The sequence below is a fragment of the Haliotis asinina genome, chromosome 9 (assembly GCF_037392515.1).
Source record: "Haliotis asinina isolate JCU_RB_2024 chromosome 9, JCU_Hal_asi_v2, whole genome shotgun sequence".
Classification (NCBI taxonomy): domain Eukaryota; kingdom Metazoa; phylum Mollusca; class Gastropoda; order Lepetellida; family Haliotidae; genus Haliotis; species Haliotis asinina.
This window is the reverse complement of record NC_090288.1, coordinates 59,679,764-59,703,844: the sequence shown is the minus strand read 5'-3', so window position 1 is coordinate 59,703,844 and position 24,081 is coordinate 59,679,764. Positions and strand designations below refer to the sequence as shown.

The 24,081-nt window shown below is 41.3% G+C and overlaps 1 pseudogene; it reads left to right on the top strand.

The window, feature by feature from the left end:
- The first annotated feature begins 1,349 nt into the window (after positions 1-1,349).
- LOC137297135 (protein rolling stone-like) overlaps positions 1,350-24,081 on the top strand; it is a 45,431-nt pseudogene continuing 22,699 nt past the window's right edge.

Here is a 24,081-nt window from a genome sequence, read left to right as displayed (position 1 = left end):
AGAGTGCGATAAAGAAGAAAACCTCTGAAGCCCTACCCAACCTACACGAGTCCAACATAACCGCCCACAATCTTGATCTTGCACACGTTGACTGTACGTGTTTGGACGTATGATTCCGTCTGAAGGAACGAATCAATGGTCAGTTGACTCACTGGAGACAGCTACTGACGCATGATGACTGTGACAATCACAGAGTCATTCCTTTCTATCAAGTCATGACTGATGATTCTAAAATCAAAGAGTCATGTCTGTCTGTCATATCAGCACTAATGGCTGAAAGGAAACATCTGGTGCTAATTTATGATTATTAGAGTGACACAGAGAGGTATGAAGATACATATATATATTGAATATGTGAAGAGAATAATAGGAATATGTTGTAAATAATTCATCTAAGAAACATTTAGAACGTGTAAGGTATTTGCTGGAACTGTGTAAAAAGAAACCTTTATAACTGAAGGTGAGAAGGGACATTGGCTTAGCCTTGTGGTTGAAATGCTGTCTCGTCACGCCGAAGACCCAGATTCGATTCCCAATATGGCTGTTGAAATGCGTGAAGAGCATTTCTGGTGTCTCCCCTCCACAGTATTGCTGGAACGTTGCTAAAATGGTCTGACCATGCATGCAACCTCTCTAAAACAAATTATCCAGACACACACGCCTAACCTTTTTATATTTTAAAGATAAAGAGGTAAAATCTATAATAATTCATATGTATCAACGTGAAAATGTTCGTCATAGTTTTAAATAACTTCTTCTACACAAACTCCGCAGTACTTAGAAGGAGTGCAAATGTTGAAACAACCTCCTTCAGAAATGAATCAACGTTCACATCCTGGCGATTCATCTGGGAGCAATTCAACTTAAAGAAGATCTTGTGTTCGGAGTCTTTCGGTTAAAGCAATAAAACGTCTTATAAAAAATTCAGCATGGTCTTTATCAAATTTCCTGATTCAAACCCGAAATCAGTTTGGTGGAATGAACCTCAGCCTGATTCAATTCAGCCTTAATTGTGTTTGTTTAGGGCTGGCAAACATATTGTCATCAACCCACTCGACCCATCCTGTCGTTCCATCTTTCCATAATGGATTGTGAGATTCTGATGTATTTTCCAAGTGGAAATGCCTAATTTTCTATCGGCGTTATAGTTCATTCGTCTTTTAGATCAATACTAAACCAGAGCTACACCGCTGCTTCGTCTCCCCACCACATAGATCAATCTTTAAATATTTACAACGTTCATTGTACCTATTATCAGCATATATCTGTTCAACCGTTTACTCCACTCCATAGAACCATAGTTTGTAGAATTGCTAGTCACGTGACAAGCGGTTTCAGCGTAATAATTTATGATCAAGTCTCTCTCAGTCTATCGACCAGCTCCATACGTAACACGCGCGGGCTGAGATGTCGTCTGCTTTGTGACAACGCGTGGTCTGCAGACGACACTCCGTGTGTAAGGATGGATGCCTGTTCACAGTGTCTTGCGCGTGAATTTCGGTCGGAAAATGCGGGACTAGGATACGAAAATCCCCCTGCATTCGTCACATCCCAGGTAAGGCACTACTTTCCTGATCATGATTCGCTTATTTCTAGCTTTGAAGCAAATAGTGAGTCTGCATATAAAATGCCGTGGTGTAAGTGAACGCGACAAGTGTATATCGATGGTTCTTAAACACCCCGCATGTCGTTAATATTGACAGGTGGCAATGCAAACACTGGTTGTCGGAGCTTGTCCGTTTGGTAGCATCATTTGCCACGTTTGGGTGAAATTAAATATCTACAAGATACATGACGACTTGTTTGCATGTATTCTCAGGGAGCAGTTTCAGGCGCTCCGTAAGACGTTAAATCATGTGTAATGGTTGCAAATCTCCCATGACGAGAGGCATCAATCAAATTTGATATTAGTTAAGTAAATTATGAAGCAGAGATTTGTATTCTCTGAAATGTTAAGTTAAATAACTCACAAATACCAGAACCTTTTAAATATCAAGGGTCATGAGAAACCATTTCTACTCTTGCAACACACTATCACATATTAACACTGTAACACTAATGCCAAGGATGATGTGTTGTCAAATATTTTGAACTGTTTGATGAAATACAGGACTTTAATGGTTCTTTTGAAGTTTACCAAATTCCAACTGGTGTACAAATACCTTCTACAAAAGCCATTGTTTATGTAGGTCACACTGCAAGATAATTGCAGCAAATTGTAGCTGTGGCAATAGCATAATCATCGTACTCAGTGTTCAGTGAACAATACACACTCCCTGTGGAACTATCAAACCTTGTTAGCATTCCCAAAACGTCATGAGTTAGCTTGACGTTCAGTTTTCGCGGAATCCTTAATACATGAACGTATTCCTTTGATGTAGGAAAAGCCTGTCTTTAGTACAGATCATTCGAGAAATATATAGAAAAATCTGTGTTGTTCTATATCACATTCAAGTTCATACATACACCAGACATGTTACACATATGATCAATCGCTTGGACTAGCATGATGAGTGTTATTAAATACAGAAAGAAAATGTAAATTATATGACAATCCAACTTTGGTGAGAGTTTTACTTTTACAGATAATGTTCAAACAGTTATACTGCAGAAAATGTCAGTTACACCCAAACGGTATGCAAATGTGCTGAGATTGTTGCGTAATATTATATATTTCATAGCATACATATCATTGATGAGAGTGTGTTGTTTTCATGTTTCTACCCGCCCCCGATTCCACACTCCAATGGGGAGATTTCAAAACCACAGAAAAAAGCACACGTCAATATCCCAAATGTATCATGGTGGAAATGGACTAGACTCATATCGGCATGTATATAGAGAGTTTATCTGTAGGAATACGCCCACGGTGGGTATAAGTTGCTTTTAAAGAGTGGTCTCCATATAAATGAAACATGCATATTATTGATATAACATTGGCTAACCAGTATCTAATCTTACAATCCTACAGTCTATTCCTGTGCCACTTACACTACTTGTTATTATGACTCTCTACATCTAGACTTTACACCGGGCCAGCCCCACAACTTCGCCTCCCCCTCCCCCCCACACACTTGGTGTAACTAGGGTCACACGCACACACGCACGCACCTTTCACACACATAGAGTTACACCATCCCACCCCGACCTCCACCGTCGTCAACCTTTCGCATTAACATTTGACGTAACTGAAGGCCGTCTCCACGTCTGCATTTACCGCATAACTAGTGCATTTGTGAGCTACTCTCGTCTTGAACAACGCCCCCCCACCCCCACCCCCCCACCCCCACACACGCACATCATATACTTCCTAACATACATGCTTGTTGTAACTAGGGCTCCCTCATGAACTCCCCCCCCACAATCTCGCACACCGAACCTTCTACATACATATTTGTTGTAACTAGGGTTCCCTCATGAACTCCCCCTCCCCAATCTCGCACACCGAACCTTCCACATACACACTTGTTGTAACTTGGAAACTCCTCTTGAAACCCGTCATACCCGCACATCGTACCTCCTACAATACATACTAAGGTCACCTCTACAACCCGACCACCCCCGCACACCGAACCTCCTACCAACTATAGATCCCCTCCACAACCACACCACACCCGGAAGAGCAGCACCGCGGTCACGACCGATGACACCCTGATACCAAATCGCTACTCTACACGGACGTTCTGACCAAATCCCTGGGATGCCAACACTTCCATGTGACTATGTAGACAGTACCCTCTGTACTGTGTCCCGGCAATACCCAGATGCGGGATGTAGGTCCCCTGCTCGTGCTCCGATGCAATCATCTGCAGTCAGGATGAGAACGCTATGAATACAGACTACATTTCATATATTCTGAAACCCCATAACTCCCCTGAATGAAACTACTTCACGTAATCTTTATAAAGATGTGTTAAACACGATCGCAGTGTACACAGTCCGAGTCAAAAACATTGATTTCATGCAAATGCCTCTAACCGGCGTGCTTGGTGAAACAGCATGCCATGGATGTTGATGTTGTTGCAATTCTCCTATGAAAAACGTGCGCATCGCAGCATGCTGTCCTCGTTGTTGCAAGCCGTCGCCATCAGGACCAGCAAAAATCTAACTAGCACATCCACTTGGATGAAATATCGACATGTTTTGCAGTTGGAATATTCATTTCGTTTGCAAATGAATTTAGCGATTTTCTGTTACTATACATATACTTATTTTATTGATTGAATATCTGTTAAACGGTTACATAAAATAATTCCGAACAAAGGACAAAGTTGTCATTTCTAGGATTTATAAAAAAACGACATGCAAATTCACAATGATGTATTTAGACTTGCATAACCTCACTGACCCCTGTCAACTCAGTCATGGGCAAACTCAAAGTCAAGCCAGATTCAACTTGTCGTGTCTGTCTTGAAGCAGGCTCCATGGCAACAGGTTGTTTATGCTTGTCTCGTAACAGCATCTTCTGTATACATCCTTTGTATCCAATGCAAAGTCCTTGCAAGTCTACGTGACCGGGGATGTCAGTACACTATTGACCGCCAGGTAGTCCGCACACTCATCTTTAGTCACTTCAGTGACTACTTCACAATGCTGTGGATGCATGCCCCACGACAGACACTCCCTCAACGACTTCCCGTTAGTCACACTGTTTCCCCCGCCCGCTATCCCCTCTCCCTAACTCCTCCATCTGCCTGGCAGGCACCAGACGGACCAATCAGTACTGTCAATTAACACCGACCTGTTGGTATCGGTATCTCGTTAGCCGTGACATTGTCGAGACAGTACCTTATGTTGGGTGAAGGTGATCGCAGAAAAAGAGACTCACCCGCAGTACTATGGATAGAGCATCTAGGATAAAATCGATCTCGCTTTACAGTATGTTTCATCATGGCGATTCAATTGTCCATCCTGGAGACTCACTAGGTTTCGTGTGTGTTTGGTACTCGCAAACTAAACTGATTGTTCCGCTTCAAAACAAATGATTACACAGATGTCTAGGGAGATTTTATTTATAGCGTGATATATGATTGTAGATGTTAGGGGTGAGCAAAGCTGTAGGTGGAGATAGACTTTGTGTTGGTGAATATGTAATATGTTGGCTGTATGTTGTGTTGGATGAAAGATGATGGTGGTATTCCGGGTGTGCTGTGGTATAGTGTGGCGTGATGTGGTGCGGTACGGTGTGGCACAGTGTGGCGTGGTGTGGTGTGTGATGGTGGTTGTGGTTGTGGTTGTGCCGGTGTGTGGTGTGTGATGGTGGTTGTGGTTGTGCCGTTGTGTGCGTGCTGGAGTTGCATGGGTGTTTGCTAACTCTGTATTTTGATGGGTATGTGTGTGTGCGCCCGCGGTGGAGGTGGTTTGTGTGTGTGCATGTGCCTGTGTTGGAGATGAATGGGTGATGGGTTTGCCTTTTGTTTGTTCTCTCTCCCTCTCTCTGAGTTGGGCAAGTCGGTGGTTTGTTGTGTCTGTAATTTGCTGCGCGTCTGTGCGAGCGTGCGCGCGCGCGTGTGTTTGTGTGTGTGTGTGTGTGTGTGTGTGTGAGAGAGAGAGAGAGAGAGGTGTGTGTGTGTGTGTTTGGTAAGCTCTGGTTTACTGTAACTGAACCATTCAAGGGAGGCCGCAGGGAGAAGGCAATAACAGTAAATACCAGTATTCTTTGTGGTTACAGTTACAGTTGTGCGTTTTCCGTCGCCTGAAGGGAGGATATAGTCATAATACTTCTCAAGATAACACTAGTTTCAACAGAGATTTATCCGTTGTCCTTCATTGCTGAATCTACAAGGCTTTACGAGTTTGATGTAAAGGAATTCCTTTTTCTGAGAATTCCTGGTGTGGGTCAGTATGACCACTCTTGTCTGGCTAGATCCAGCTAGTAATGATAATGTACTTTGTGTTACTAATCAAGCCAACTACTCTCTAAATATAAACTGCCACTTAATCATCAAGTACGGAGGTATAGTTGATAGCACTGCGTGGCTGAATACCACACTTTCATATCCTGTCGATAAATACCTACGACAAGTATCATATGACAACAGTACTTTAGAATCGATCTATATCATTTTCCATAGTATTTCATCGAACTGTAATGGGATAACCGCATAACCCAATTCTAAGGATATCACTATCCAATCATTATGAAAAGGTCGAATGTAACACCTGTTTGTTAATTGAAAGAATTCATGGCGGAGGTGGAATTACAAGATGGGAACCCAATGGAGGTCAATAGATATGGCTGATTACCATAGTTGTGTTAGTAAGTCGTGGCTTTAGTCACTGGTTTGCATGGGGCGAAGATTTATAGGTGGAACAGTATTGTTTACGGTGTGCATAGCACTCAAACATTAAATACAATACACCTATCTTTCTGCAGTGAGTTTGTATGTAGGACTCCCCATCCCTTACTGTTTTGAAAACTTTGGGATTTCCAAGTCATGACTTACCTTCCCGCTTAAGTTCACGCGATTTGGGGTTCTTTGGTGTCTGAGAATAATAAGTACATTTTGGGATAGGATGCACTGGACAAGAAGCTGCTCTGAGTTGCATTTGCAACAATGGTGATAACGATGATTAAAATATCACCCTACGGGCTAAATTAAGTCTGCACTTGTAAAACCCGTATCACACCATCGCCACCGAATGACAATGTTTTGTTTGTTTCGTTTTACCCAATATCAAACATAAGTGTCTAACTGTTGGCAGTTTAGTCTGGAGTCCTGAATGTTCTTTGTGTTAAAAACAGAGCCGTGCATTACAAGCCTAACTGAAGAAAGGCACAACAACACAGACCGATATTATGACTAAAACAAATTATAACACGTTAGAAGGTAACTGAATCATTACAAATACATGTGTGACATATTACAGAACAGAGCAGAGGCTTTTGGTAAATGGTTAAACGTTGCCGATTTCAAAGCAAAACTTCTGAATGTCTTCAACAACATGCCTCACACACAGTTCATGCTGTCATTAAGGTCAAGGTCGATCAAGAGACTTCCGGGAACAACGGATATCCGGAGCGGCAGTTATCTGATTACCCTGACAAGTTGACATTGCCACCGGGCACTCTGACATTCGTGGTACAGAGTGGGGTATTGTTACTGCGGCATGTGACGCAATGAGGCTCCTCTTTTACAGCTTCCCAAATGCCAAGTTCACAGCCAAACCTAATTGGGTATTTTGTTTGTGCGCAGTCTATTTATGCATCAACCCGTGGTATTGATAGTCTACCAGTTGTGCATTTTGTTCGTATTATACTTACTAGGTTATTCAAAACGTGGTGTAGGAGCATCTGTGGCGACTTCGTGACATTGTTTCTTTCACAATAAATGAAAGCAGGGCAGCCGTGGATGCGTGGCGAGATACAAAGTGTTATCAAGATGTACATGGACACAAAGGGTATATGGAAACTATGGGGTATCCCAGTGGTTAAAGCGTTCGCTTATCTCACCGAAGACTTCAGCTCCCCATTTCTGGGTCCCCCGTCGTGATATTTTGATAAAAAACTAAAACTAAACTAAACTCACTCACTCACTCACTCACTCACTCAAGAGACAATAAATATTTCATAGAGTACCGACAGACGATCCCACAAAGGTAGTCCGAAATATTAGTCCTCTGGTCTAAGAAAATCTCAACACATTTCAGTGTATTTCTTAATAGAAGTACGCGATACATTATCGTGAGGTATGCTGGAAATATCAACACCTGCCATGCCTTAACCCGCTACCGTTATTAATGACGTATTGATTCAGGTATTGATTGTTTAACACAATTTGCATTTTTTTCAGTAAACAGTCCCTTCATTTATGTATGAAATTATGTATTTTAAATATGCGTGGTGGGAATATCGAACCACCCACATTTATAGTCTTCAGTGCATATATTAGGTGTTTGTGCTTCCTCCCACGGAAGGAAGTGCCATTATCCTTGTTATTGCCCGTGCTGGGGACTGCGCTCTTTGATCAATACTTTCGGAAGGAATACGTCGAAATAACAGCAATATTAACACTTGATATTTATTAGTTCCCAACAGTTTTAGCACTGTTTACACTTTTTTTCCATAATCAATAGATCTTCGCTATGACCATATACAAACGGCCCATTGCAAATGTCAAATAAACCATGCAAATATCCAAGGTGTACAGTTGCCAAACCTTGTTAACCCGCATGGTAGCCCCCTTCCAGTAGAAGCATTAGAAATATCCACATTATTGATTAACGGGTCTTAAGTATGACGTCCATCTTGGAGGCTGTAAGACGGGTGTCCAGATTAACGGGTCTTTAGTATGACGTTCATTGTGGAGGATGTGAGACGGGTGTCCAGATTAACGGGTCTTAAGTATGACGTCCATCTTGGAGGCTGTAAGGCGGGTGTCCAGATTAACGGGTCTTTAGTATGACGTTCATTGTGGAGGATGTGAGACGGGTGTCCAGATTAACGGGTCTTAAGTATGACGTCCATCTTGGAAGATGTGAGACGGATGTCCAGATTAACGGGTCTTTGGTATGACGTTCATGCTGAAGGCTGTGAGACGGGTGTCCAGATTAACGGGTCTTTAGTATGACGTCCATGCTGGAGGATGTGAGACGGGTGTCCAGATTAACGGGTCTTCGGTATAACCTCCATGCTGGAGGCTGTGAGACGGATGTCCAGGTTAACGGGTCTTCGGTATGACGTCCATGCTGGAGGCTGTGAGACGGATGTCCAGATTAACGGGTCTTCGGTATGACGTCCATGCTTGAGGCTGTGAGACGGGTGTCCAGATTAATGGGTCTTCGGTATGACGTCCATGCTGGAGGCTGTGAGACGGGTGTCCAGATTAACGGGTCTTTAGTATGACGTCCATCTTGGAGGCTTTGAGACGGGTATCCAGATTAACGGGTCTTAGGTATGACGTCCATGCTGGAGGCTGTGAGACGGGTGTCCAGATTAATGGGTCTTTAGTATGACGTCCATCTTGGAGGCTGTGAGACGGGTGTCCAGACTAACGGGTCTCTAGTATGACGTCCATGCTGGAGGCTGTGAGACGGGTGTCCAGATTAACGGGTCTTTAGTATGACGTCCATCTTGGAGGCTGTGAGACGGGTGTCCAGGTTAACGGGTCTTTAGTATGACGTCCATGCTTGAGGATTTGAGACGGGTGTCCGGAATAACAGGTCTTCGGTATGACGTCCATGCTGGAGGATGTGAGACGGGTGTCCAAATTAACGGGTCTTTAGTATGACGTTCATGTTCGAGGCTGTGAGACGGGTGTCCAGATTAACGGGTCTTTAGTATGACGTCCATCTTGGAGGCTGTAAGACGGGTGTCCAGATTAACGGGTCTCTAGTATGACGTCCATTTTCGAGGCTGTGAGACGGGTGTCCGGATAATGAGGTTGTAGTTCAAAAGGATGAAAAACAATTTGAAACCTGTTCAGAAGCAAATGACGAAGAAGAAAAAGTACTCACTTGAAAAACTATTTTACCAAAATATGTTTAACGCTATTAGAGCGAGTGAGTGAGTTTGGTTTTATGTCGCACTCAGCAATATTCCAAAAATATGGCGGCGGTCTGAAAATAATGTAGTTTGGACCAGACACTCCAGTGACCAACAGCATGAGCATCGATCAGCGCAACTGGAATACGATGACATGTGACAACCAAGTCAGCGGGAATGACCATCCGATTCCGGTAGTCACCTCTTACGACAGTCATGGGCTACTGACGATCAATTCTAACTCGGATCTTCACGCGTTAACGTATCAGATACACTGATTTCCACTAACCATTTCTTATTTGTTAGAGGTAGGGTAGTATAGTGATTAAGACGCTCACTTGCAGCGCCGAAGACCCGAGTTCTGTTCCCCTGGAGGAAACTATGCGTGAAGCCCATTTCTGGTATCCCCGCCGTGATGTAGCTGGAATAGTGCTAAAAGTGGCGTAAAACTAAACTCGTTCATTCATTTCTAACTACTATTAAAGTGTGGGTGTACCTTCTTTCGCCACGCAGTTTAGTACACCGACACAAATATTTATTTACAAAACATGGCAAAGAAACGGAACCCAATGCACTGACCCGAAAGGCGTGATGCTTCAATTCCCAATCTCTATATCAGTTCTTGGTTGAAATGAGATCCAATTTATAGTGTGGAGATATTGAGTAGGTTAGCACTAACGCAAGACACACTAATCAATGGAGACATCGTAAAGTTTGATTGCTGTGTTTTATGGAGTGGCGCTAACGGCAATGTGTTCGTAGAGAACAGAACACAAATAAGCTTCATGGCCATGTCAATACCATTGACCGGTGAACTTTTTCTCGAGTCTAACTTGATTAGAGCTGGGCCCTTATCGTGTGGGTTTTCGATGAGGCAGTGTCTGTTTCAGGAATCACCAGCCAAGTGAGAGTGTCACCGCTCCAGGGCGCTGCAAAATCACTTAGATTATGATGAGCTGTGTGTTTGTAGCGCGCCGTAAACTGTCAAGTGCATTTTGAAATAGCAAAACCGATGTCCCGTGAGATAACTTGGCCTTTGTGGGATACCGCTGTGTTAGAATGTGTTCCTGTTATTATCAGGCATTGAGGTTGATGTGCGAGTTGCTTGCATTATTGTGTTTCATCTATTGACTTGGCTGTGCGAGTGGTAGAACATATTACAGAAAGGAGTTTATTATGCGTGAATAACATATAATGCTGTCAATGCTAACAGTGATTTCATGTTGTTATGAGCAAAGTAACCCAATACATCCAAGCAATCTAATGTAGAGGTGTACAGTTACACGTAGTGTACGAGATTTTATGACATCTCGTTTGCCCTAATTCCGCAGAAACGGGAAACTGTATAAATGGACAGCGAAAGAGAAAATTGACGTGTGACATTTCCACGCTCAAGAAGATGACTATACACACACAGAGGCATAATTTATACACGCTCATATATACAAACTGATTAATAGCAAACCCGGATATACATGTGTCGCATATAATGGTAGTGTCTACCGGAAGTAAAGTACCGTGTAGAAAATTTGGTATGTCAAGGTCGAAACAAGACGGTTCATTGTCCTGTGTATGCTTACTGTAATCGAATATCTGTGAAATTTCAGAATGGTTGACTTTTTAGTTTGGTCAGAATTATTGATCCAAGATTCATCTAGACTAAGAACATATGTGTGTCAGCCCATCACAAACGTACACTTAATATCTGAAAGTGTACAACCCCGAGAGAAACAAAAAACTAGAGTTTAATTCAAAAGGAGCCCGGTGAGCTGGGAACCAAGCCTGGATATCTAGACTTACTCCAGTCTGGATGCTAGCAGACAGAGAAAAATATTCGTGCTCTGTGACACAGACAAGAAACGACATCCGTAGTTGCTAACTAAATCAAAAACTCAAAGTACCTGCATATCTAAAGCTTTCATCCAGATCCCAAGCCGTCAAATAACTCCAATACCTTTTAAGGCTGAGTAAAATCAACCTCTCACTCACTCGTGTTAAAGTACATAAGAATTATGATCACCAAATAAAACAAACAACACAAATATCCATAACTAAACAATCAACACAAATATATAATTGAGTGTGTTTAGTTCAGTCTTGATATACATTTAACATTTACACGTCTGTATTTCAAATAACTAGCTGCGAGAATAATAGTACTGTGTCCACATATGCTGCACTAACCCCGTTCTCCACCACGTCGTCCATGATACCTAGTGTAACAGGTGCTTGCAAGTGTTAGTCGATAAGTCGCATAAACACACAGTGGGAGAGGTATTGCCATGGTGTAAATGCCACTATTGTAAAAGATGGTAATAAAATAATGATTCATTATTAAGCTAGTTCGGAAACAATTATTGCCATAATACCGATTGACCGCGTTATTCATAATCGCGAGACCACCTAGCCTCACCCAGGCGTTTATGCCCAGGGTTCATAGATACCATGTGTACATGATTAACAGATGTCGAAGGTTAAACGTATGCTTACTGAACAAACCATGTACATGGAAACTATCGACCGTAAACACCGCATGCACAGCTGCACAGCTCTATGCCTCATCCCGTTTGGATATAGACATGTACATGACAGTATTCATTGAAAAAATATTCCGTCATGGCCGTCAGAATCACGAACTATCTCGAATGTATTCATTGAAACAATATCCCGTCATGGCCGTCGGAATCACGAACTATCTCGAATGTATTCATTGAAACAATATCCCGTCATGGCCGTCGGAATCACGAACTATCTCGAATGTATTCATTGAAACAATATCCCGTCATAGCCGTCGGAATCACGAACTATCTCGAATGTATTCATTGAAACAATATCCCGTCAAGGCCGTCGGAATCACGAACTATCTCGAATGTATTCATTGAAACAATATCCCGTCATGGCCGTCGGAATCACGAACTATCTCGAATGCATTCATTGAAACAATATCCCGTCAAGGCCGTCGGAATCACGAACTATCTCGAATGTATTCATTGAAAAATATCCCGTCATAGCCGTCCGAATCACGAACTATCTCGAATGTATTCATTGAAACAATATCCCGTCAGGGACGATTATATAAATGATGACAATTTGCCCTCATGAAAATGTGTCCTTGTTCGTCTTGTCAGTACCTGCGGACTGCAAAAAAATTCTGGATATGTACCCCTATGGACTTATTGGCCCGTATTTTAATAAAGACTTACAGGGGTGTGTCGCTGAGATGACTTCGTGCACGCCGGACATGTGTCTTCATTCACGAACCAACCTTTACTACGGTTAACCTTAACTCCCATTCTTTAGCATTGCACTAAGGGTACCTTAGTGACTTACGATCACCTTAGTGCTTTGTGAAAGGAGTCCCTGGGACATAAAGCTATACTGGCTCCATGGAAATGGAGTTCTGATCACTGTATGCTGCATGACCACACTTATTGATTAATGTTATCTGACGCTTCTGTTGAATATTGATTTAGCAAAATTGTGTCTTTATCATCAGACGGATCCGTCTACCTTCTACCCAGGGTCTTAAGATGCTGATGTAACTCCTCTATCGTTTTATTACAACAAAATGCTAACGTGGTATAGTAGTTGTAACAAGCAGATCAAACGTCGTTAAGGAAAAGCTACGTGTTTCCCTGACTGACAGGCTCATTCGGTTCGAAGTCAATATACTTTGTGCATGGATGCAGTTAAGAATGAGGCATGATATTTCATTCGGCTAGCAAAATAAAAACCCATGTAGAACCAAAAGTCACTTCCGCATGCATGTTGATGTTAAGGAAATCTACTCTGACGGGACGATAAAATCTGTTTCACCTCAACTCAGTTTCATTAGTGACAAAAGTCGTCATCGGTCTATGATTTAGTTTTTGAGCTGGTTCCAGACTGACATTCCTATGTCAGACAAATAAAGAGCCTGTCATGTTGGTGGCGACCGCTCATCGATCTCTGTGATTACTCGTCACTGCATACAGTCGGCTTCTGTCTGTGAACATATCATACCGAACTCCCTTCCGCCAGACGAGTCAACATCACACCAATCCACGTATTTCTTAATAAACAAAATTGATCGTTTCCGTTCTATTAACCAAGGGACTGACCTATTGATTAGCGTCTGATGTTTCGGGATGGACGTTTCGTCTAGCCTGAGACTGACCATTGCCCTGTGTCAGCCATCAGACCCATTTTATCATTCAGAGACTCAATTTAAGCATATTTCCCAGAGGAGCCACTCGCTTATGAAAGGGTCAGAAATTCCATTCACCAGTAATTAAACGGTCGTATAACTACCTCGCCAGTGAAACCTGGTGACACCAGTAGAAGTTGATCCGTAAATCTCAACAGGGAATCGGACAGGGGTTTACTTATAGCGTTCGGGGAAATCTGTGGCCAGGAAGTATTGAAATATACTGTCCAACCACGGTGTGCTGCTCCTCTGGTAGAGAGGAGGCGCTGGGAATCAATTGCCGCTATATCTCTAATGATTTCGAATTAAGTAGACTGATTAAGGGTAGTTTATTACAAGAATCATTTTATGGATGGGACGTGTCCGCGAAAACTGACGCCGGTAACACAGTACAAACGGTATGATCCGAAAGTCTGATGTGTCTTGCTGCTTGATCGAGGTTCAAGTCCGAGCAAAACCTTGGATTCGAAAAACGATTAGCAGATCCAAAACCGGCGACAGCCTCACCCTACACAGTTTGTTAGTGAATGTGTTGGGTTTTAAGCCGCTTATAGCAATATTCTAGCATAATCACGGCGGGGACATCGGAAATGGACTTCACACATTGTACTGGAATGAATCGAACCGGTCCTTAGGCGCGACGAGCAGACGCTTTAAGCACCGGGCTACCGCACCACCGCCGCCCCATTATTCTACACAACACTAAATGCCTCCCAAGAACCTCAACACAAACACGTTCAGACATAAAACAGAAAAATGTTCTGCAGATATTGATCTTAAATACACGTTATTGCCAAAAATGTACAATTTGACATTGTGTATGATTAATTCTGTTTTAAGTCATAACACGTGCACGTGAAAGGCCAATAGCAAGGTTTTAAAAAATATACTTTCAAATGGTTTTCAGTTTTGCATTTCCTTTTACAGTATCAGTTTTCTAATGCCTTATCCATATAAATCCCCATCATGAGTATACTACATTCCGATCATATGTTTACTTTGTCGATTGACGGGCCTGTTCAATTAGACAGAGGTAGGCTGCCGTCAGTCCTTTTACCTGCTCTACTAGGCGTTCCGGTGTAGGGGTTTAATGGCCTATCATAATACTATATCGACAGAGCTCGCCTCTCACGGCTGCGCGTAACCACTTAAATGATTATGTGTCTATAATGAACGCGGTCACATTATTTTTTAGCAAGGCAATTGTAACAAAAATGGACAAAATAATGCATGTCTATGAAGATCAACGTCAGAATGTAAAGATGTCTGTTTTAAAATTGCTGATTAAGCATAAAATAAAACACCCACGGGCACGCCATCGGAAAAAATATGTTAGGTTTGCGAATACGAAACTTAAAGTGATTCCATCATCGGATTTCAATCGCTGATATTGACATGGCAATCAAAATGAGAGTTGAATACGACCGCCGCATCTCCTGGCTGGTGGCCGTCAGCTCTTCTGTCTGTAACTTTAGACAGCTGTTGAAGTTAATTTCGGGTTTTCTTGTGAAGATATTTACCGTAGGTAAACTCGTTTTGTGCCTGCACATTACACTCCAGACTAGCTACTCTCGAAACGTTCGTAGTCTTACGAACTTCTTATGCTCATTCTTAACACATTGGCTACGATCGAAGATAAGCATTCGCGGAACAACGAAAGTTTCGACAATATGGGCCCTGTATCTATAGCAGTGGTGTGGGGTCATCGTATACGTCGTTTTACGAATGGTCGCCATTCAAATATAGTGGTTGTGAGGGTCTGTGTCTATAAGCGGGTGAATATTACGTCGCTGTCACAGTCATGCAACTTGCTAGATATTCTAGGCTTAGAACACTTGTGTTGGTCGCCAGGCCACTGACCGTATATAGCAACGTAACTGTCCTGGGATAAACGATCTCCTACTACAAGCGTGTCTATTTAGGTAGGAGATTAGAAACGAAGGATTAAAAAATAGTGAAAGTATACAGTGCATTAACGTGAGTATGGTGTTTATGAATGCTGCGACGTGTATTCGTCCAGACTTTAAATACAATATGGTTAGTGGTAACTCACTCACCGAACGAGTCGCTGTGCCTGTTTTGGTCGGACTAAGTAAGTCGGGTGTTTAGTACTAACCCACTGAGCTAACATGACGCCAACACATTGCTTGTATCCGTCTTGACTAAATATGTCGGGCAGTAAGTACTACCTCACTCAACTAACGTGTCACAGTCTACTGTCTAGGAGCCGCCCAAACCGCATTTTATTCGCTCCGCGTACCAGGCAGGACAGCAACAAGTACCATCTATAAAATATGTTTGGTTACATAGCAACACCATGAAATCATTTAAAGTGTTTATTTGCATCGACTCGTCTCGTGTACCAAAGCTAGACTGCTTTCGAGAAATACACAGATGGAGATGACGGACATATTGAGAAAGTACCTGGGACCTCTGCCTATCCAGTAATAATGAGGCAGTCATAAGGTACAGCCATCGATACCTGCACCGGAATTTAATAACGAGCTAATGTTTCTTAAAATGTCCACAATACGCATGGCTATATTCTGACCGGCTTTGTCTGTGTTCATATTCTCGTATCAATTATGGATGATTGATAAATGAATGCATGGGAACTGTTTACCCACTGATGGGTGATTCTTTATACGACCTCTATATACTCGACTCGAGCCTGGCCAGATCACTATTACGTCAGTGTATCATATAGTTGAATACGAGATAAAACATGTGTCACATCTTTGTCAGTGTATACAGAAAGTGAAATACCACGGCTGGCCGGCAGTTGCTGTTTCCTTTATAAGGTTCATCTCGGTACAATTAAGCTAAGTGAATAACATGTGAAGAGATATCATTCAGCTTTGAGATACTTATTGATTAAGCAGTGATCCGCGTAAATGTACTTCCCACCTGTTCTCAATAACGATTATTGTTAACCATGGTAAAACAGACCAGTTGATTCAATACTCAGCTCAGTGAATGTGGTTCCTTTTCCTTTCATACGTGTGTGTTTTGTATTAACCGCGACACACTTTGTAAACAATGACAATCAGTCAGTCAGTCGAAGTCAAAGGCCTCCGACCGAGAGTGTTATACATGCGCTGGACTTTCAAAACGTTTTGAGCCTAAAATATTTAGAGGAATAACATCGATGCAATCCCCATTTATTTCTCAACATAATCGCCTTGTAAGTCGATCACCAGGTCATCTTGTGTGCCAGGCATTTATGTCTTGTCCATGGTTCTTTGCTTGGTCATGTAGCCACGTCTCCACAGCTGTGGTGAGTTCATGATCATCCCCGAGTCACACGTCACACAGGTGCTTCATCACAGCAGGTAACAGCTGGTTGTCTCTTGGTGCCAGGTCTGGAGAATACGGGTGGTGAGGTAGGACTCTAGGATCCACATTCTTCCATAGTGGTATCAAGCACATACCACAAGTATGTTAGGGTCAAAACGTTTTGATAGCCCCTCTTACATATCATACTGTTTTACACAGGAATATTCACTTTCTTGAAACAGTTCGTTTCTATCGGCTAGTGCATGTTTAATGTATAGTAAAGATTTAATATATGAGATTCAGGAATCATTCTTTGTCGATGGCATCCGTACCAATTAATCGTTGATATATACTACAAACAAAAAGTATGGGAACATCCTAAAAGTTGACATTCATGTGCAAACATAAACGTGATGAGCTCATTTATTCTCGACGGTACATTAACTACGGTGTACTGTGAACAGCAGAATGTCATTCCTCTTAGAACATATTAACAGACCGGTTTCTAAACTTGGTAAGAAACATGTCTACACTTCCAACTGACTAACATAACCATATAAAGCCAAAACCATGGGGAAAAAGAGAGGATTTCCCATACATGATTTACATGTATTTTCCCCTATATTATCTAAGTGTAAATTCATGTTAACCTATTCCCGGGAGACGTTCTTCGTGCATATGAAGAACTTTAAACCAGTGTTTAACATCTAAATTGGGAATAAATATATACAGGACAAACTAAGTTAGGGATATTGTTATTTTCGTGATTGATATTTCATTAGTGTGTAAATGATTAAATATGTCGGTATTCATAATTTCAAAATTTACTTTTTTCCCTAACTATTGTCGAGTATATAATAGGCGTCTATTGCATTCACCGTAAACCATACAATTTGGTGTAGAGGATCCCAAAAGGGGAATTTTGTGCATACTAATACTTAACTAATACACTGAATGCTAAAATACATTTCGGAGCGATGTTACAATTGGTTTCACTTCATGTATCTGGTATCAAAACGTTTAAAGAATATATAAGAGGAGATTGGTTCCAACTTGGGGAGAACAGAAATGACACATATATCACAAAGCATTGCTCGCACAACGGTATGTTTTTCACAAATGTTTTCAAGTTCATTGTGTGTGAAAGCCATATTTCTAAATATTAATAATGATCCCATACATTGACTAGCTTGCAGTCAAACAGCCATCTTTCTTTCAGCACTGTTGGACCACCTTTCCTAAAGATCACACTGTGTTAGCAGATTCACTATTTAATTTTCATTGTTTTGGGTTTGTATGTAGAATATTTAGTTGTCTCTGAAGATCAAGAACAGTCTTCCACACAAAAACGACATCATCTGAAAAATGTTTCATGAAAACTTCTGTAAGGATCAAGAAATATATGGATACCATCTTTACCATTAAAAATATTACGCTTTATCTTATAAATTACCTCACACATGAATGCCGCTTTCTGGTTGGCTAAGCGCTATTCTATTATTTTCAATGTACCTCGCTTACAGGCTATGTATTAATTTCAGTGTACACCGCTGGGAAGTCCGAACTCTTCTGGTGCTTCATGGTCGTACTTATTTATCTGGAATAGCATTGAATCATGCATCAAGCACGGAAATTACAGATGTTTTGCGATTGAAAATGGATGGAAGGGAGATAATTCTAAATCTGTTTACTTTGTGTCGTCTGAAAAATGGCGATTCGCCTCGCATTCAACAGAAGTGCTTCAAACAGTTAAAAATTAAAATTCAATCGCACGGTAAGATAAATACGTTGTTCACTGGTCCCGCGGGGGCCATGGGCTCATGTACCCTCGAGGTCTGTTTATGTTTCACGAGCCCGCGGGTACATGATCCCATGGCCCCCTCGTGATCAGTGAACAACTTATATTATTACTCACCCGTTGAAGATACTGCAGTGTAATATTTTTACGGCAATATTACACTAGTGTAATACCCCTTGACGTATGACGTCAAAATGGTTCAAAGTTGTGACGTCACAAAGCAAATGTCGCTGTCGCTATTTTACGAGACCTTGCCCGACTCGCGGAAAGCTGTGAGTCCTCACACTATAAGCAATTTCGCCACAGTTTCTGACAATTTATGTTGGCGAGTGAAATACCTACTTTATATTATTCGTTTATGAAAAATGAAAATAAGGTAGGACTCAAAATACAGCCTTGTCTAAAATCCAAAGGACAATCAAAGAAATTCGTTTCACCAGCCCTCCTACAAACAGGTTACCTCGCACTACGGTATAGAATGCTTTTGTAATAGCAAACATTTTCCCTCGAGTCCCGTCGACATTTCCATTGCGAGGATTTTAAGATGTAGATATGCAACATACAATTTATGCAATGAATTGACAATTTCTTTCGGATAAGTGCATAATGTGTAAATGTATCACATGATTCTTATTAATAGCAACGCCCTGTACATTGATTGATGCTGATTAAGTGGCTCGCGTTACACGATGTCTTTCACCGTTACCATGAGTTTATAGTGTTAGTCGGGATGTATACAAGGAAACTACAAAACAGTGTATCAAATTTCAGATGATGTTAATTGCTTGACATGTGTCCGATACCATTAAGAATACAACACCACATGACGCTCACAATGTTCTTGTTTTATTAATATTCATGTTACACGCTGGTGTTTATATCAGTGTACTGACGATTTATTACTGTTGTGAGGTGCTAGAAAGTTCATGACATATCCCACCGGGTACCCACACACAAAACCACTAATTCTGTTTGTGAACACATGTGTTTACACAGATCATAACGACAGTTTACAAACAATAAATTATTCATTGCCATTGTTTGATCCGCCATTCAAAAACATCGAGGCAATATCACTGGGGCATTACAAAGTCATATTTTGCTGCATGACCAGTTTCCAGTGTATAGACCATTGTGTAATACAACGCCAGTGCATGTATTCCCTCATTATACTGATGTTCCGTGTTCACTGCAATATATAGACGGTTCATACCATGAAGTGTGGTTGAGCTGTAATATATGGATAGTTCATAGCATGCAATGTGATTTAGCTACAATACATGGATAGTTCATAACATGAAGCTAATTGCTTGACATGTGTCTGATACCATTAAGAATAAAATACTCACAATGTTCTTGTTTGTGAACTGTCAATATTTCGCACACCATATAATCACTGGGAATGCGTAATCATACGAACTTCAGTCACAGCATGTATATGTGTCTATTTGTAGTTACAGACATTACTGTACTGTCCACATGCAGTAGTATACTTTACATCTGTCGCCTGTGGAAGCGGAAATGTAACCTCGCCGCCCCAAGCAGTAAGCCGGTCTCGAGCAGCTTATCAAGATTTACGCAAGAACTCACAAAAAGTTCACAGATCGTTCCTGTTAATCCATCTTCACTATCAGCTTAGTCTTGATTTCAATCTTCCAAGTTTACTGTGTGTAACTTCTATTTCATGAGAATGAAATCGTTATTTTGTAACGTTCACAACACCAAGCGACGGAAGCCATACTGAATCTCTAGGCGTTAGATTAAGTTCGTTATGTATATTCACATTTTGTGTTTGAATGGGTTGTTTTGCTATGATCCACGTAAGTGTCAATATATCATCCTTTGCGCATTCTGGTATTTCCTATCAGAAGGCAGTGTCTTTATCAGGTGATGGACCCGTGAAGATACGGGTTAGAATAATGGTCTTCGGCATTCCATGTTTCTTGTAAGAGGCGACTAACGAGTGGTCTAGCTTGCTGACGTGCTTGACACATGTCATCTTATACCATTTGCGTAGATTAATGCTCATGGTTCACATGATTCACTGGTTCACTTGATTTTCTGGTCCAGACTCGAGTTTTTATAGACCGTCGCCATTTATCTGGGACATTGCTGCGAGCGGTGTAAAACATAATACTAACCAAACCCAATCATTAGCTGATTAACGTGAACAAATTCAGTTTCAGCCCTTGAATAATAATAATAATAATAATAATGCACATTTATAATGCGCCTTTTCCACGCCCTTAGGTATGCTCAAAGCGCTACAGAAATAAATAAAAATATGTACAAAGATGAAGATGGGTTAAATTATGTGAAGTATAATGAGAAAAGGTGGGTTTTCAGTTTTGCTTTGAAACTGTCAAAACTTTTAGAGTCTTTGATATCACATGGAAGAGCCTTGAATAAAGTAGCCCCAGGAGATCTGACCTGAATTGCCTGTGATGCAGACCCTCATAGGTTATAGAACGACGAAAATACCAGCTTTTCGCAAGTACAAATGTCTTCAGTAAAGTTAAACGAACTCTGTCATACTTAAGATATATTTCTTGTGTTTTAGTTTACAGATTAAAGCAAGGTATACTCTCTGGCTTGTCAATCTCGTTTTACAGTTAGGGTCCAACTGTAAAGTAATTTCAGTGTTAACGCTAAGACGAACTCTTTACGCTATTCTAAATCTGAAATCATGTGAATTTTCTTAAGGAGGCTACTTTGAAAGGCCAAACTTGAGGAGATATGAGTCAGTGGGGTATGTGCATCTCTTAGGCCCAGCTACTCAACGACAGTTGGTTATCCGAAAATTCGTGGGAACCCCCAGTACAAGGCAAAAAGGGGACTTGCCTCAGGCATAAGTTGTTGTTTGTAAAACTGATACGTTACATCTTGAAATTCTGGCAATGTTTCAAATTAAACCTATTGATAACCCCATATTGGACATAGAATTTTGTTGTTCTCCTTGTGTGAAGTGCTTGTAAGTGATATGCATTTACCTACGACTGAGAGTATTTAATTAATGTAGACCCAGGTTCCGAAGTCTTAGAACCCGGCCAAACACCCCTGATCAAGAATCTCAAAATTCGACCCTGATTTGTTTATTATACTGTAAAAGCAAGAGCTACATAATGATGACCCTTCCCAAATTTACAACGGCATTTAATATGGTTCCGAATAGAGGAATCAAAGTAACTGCTGATTATAATGTTCAGTCCCCAGATTCACCACCGTAACTCTCCACATCCAGGCCTAGCATTAGCGGAATGAGTGGGGTTAGAGTCAGGAAATATACAGGCTGAATGCGTTTAGGCTTTGAACGTAACTGTGAACATGTTTATGAATCAAGGACAATATCAAACTGAAATGCGAATATTTGACAGAGATTCATTAACCGTCATGGTTTCACTGACAATGGGTGTTATTATCACCATGAAAATGACCTGTCACTTCCATGTACATTTTGTTAACATAATATAAATGAACATTTCAGAACTGACAGACACATCCAGTAATGAAATATGGAGAACCGTTGCCATATATTGACACTGCGACCTGTCCTCTGTATGAATATACAAGTCTAATTATGAATTAAAGAATAGTGGAGATGGTAGGGTGCAGACTACAACTTTGGGAGTTTAATGTCCACGTGACCTGAGGGTAATTTCAAGAACAGTTTAGTGTTCGAAAAGCCAAATCTGAAAAATAGCAGAAGTCTTGCAGAAATAAAGATAAATACTGAAAATGTGCAATTTATTTTAACTACTTCTCGAATACTCTGCTCAGGTCCTCGAAGTGGTTTGAAGATATTGTTCCAAATAGGCCGGTAAATTAAGTCCACCTCTCCGATTGTCATCTGGGATGTGGACAATAGAGCAATACCAAAGTAATGGTCGCCAGCCTCGTGCAATGCCTCCTGTTATCTTATGTTCAGGCGTTATAAGGCAAGCTGTCATTGTATGTCCAGACGTTATATGTCATACTGTCATTGAATTTCCAGACATTATGTGGCATAATGTCAGCTTATGTTCAGACGTTATAATGCATAGTGTCATTGTATGTACAAACATTATAAGGCATACTATCATTGAATGTCCAGACGTTATCAGTCAAACTGTCATTGAATGTCCAGACGTTATAAGTCATACTGTCATTGAATGTCCAGACATTATGAGGCATACTGTCTATGTCCAGACGTTGTAAGGCATACAATCATTGAATGTCCAGACGTTATAAGTCATACTGTCTATGTCCAGACGTTATAAGTCATACTGTCATTGAATGTTCAGATAGTATGAGGCATAATGTCAGTGTATGTTCAGACGTTAAAAGGCTTAGTGTCGTTGTATGTCAAGACGCTATAGGGCCTAGTGTCATTGACTGTCAGACGTTACCAGGAGGCAAACTGTCTACGTTCAGACGTTATAAGGCATAGTTTCATTGAATGTCCAGACGTTATCAGGCAAACTGTTTATATCCAGACTTTATAAGACATACTGTCATCGTATGTCAAGACGTTTTAAGGCATATCGTCTTTGCATGTTCGGACTTTATGAGGCCCGCAGACATTGCATGTTCACAACGCATTAGGCATGCCGAGAGCCCTGGCCATTTGGGTAGATATCTTCAAAGCAGAGGACACAACACAGTGCTTTGTTGCAGTATCCAGCGTCATGCCAAGGTACCTATCACCACCCTTTGAGCGATTTGCTCCTTTGAACAGTACCGTGTGTCCTATAAACACCCATAGCATAGGCGTCAACGGAAGTCTGACTTCCCTTGCTGTGCCATATAAGGCAAAGGTCGAGTCAGCCTACTTCACACATAATGAACACACCTACACAATCAACATCCTCTAAAAATGCCATCATTGGCAGCTTCTACAAAAGTATAGGTTGCTTATTTTGTTTTCGTTTTTCTTTTGTTCGAAACCCATTTATGCATGTTGTCCCATTTTGGGGACGGGTACTTCAAAAAAGCCTTACTCCCCCATTGCTGAAGACAACTGATGAAAATCAAAGACCCTATACATAAGTGGGTTAATTCAAATACTCCATCTTCCTCCGCTGTGGACGAAGAAATACTACGTCAGACATGCAATGTTTCCAAACTCACAGAGAGTATCTATCTTCTATGTTTACGCAATAGAATTTACACAATGCGTTATTTAATTAGGCTGCAATAAAACTGACAGAGAAACACACCAGCTGTCACCCTCACGTCCAATGCCTGGCACCGTTCATTGTTCAGGGTATATTTTCCCCCGATAAGTATGTAGTCGAGTTATCGTTCTCAGCTCCCTGGGGAGTACACAGCCCAAACTGTAAGCTGACAATGAGAGCACAC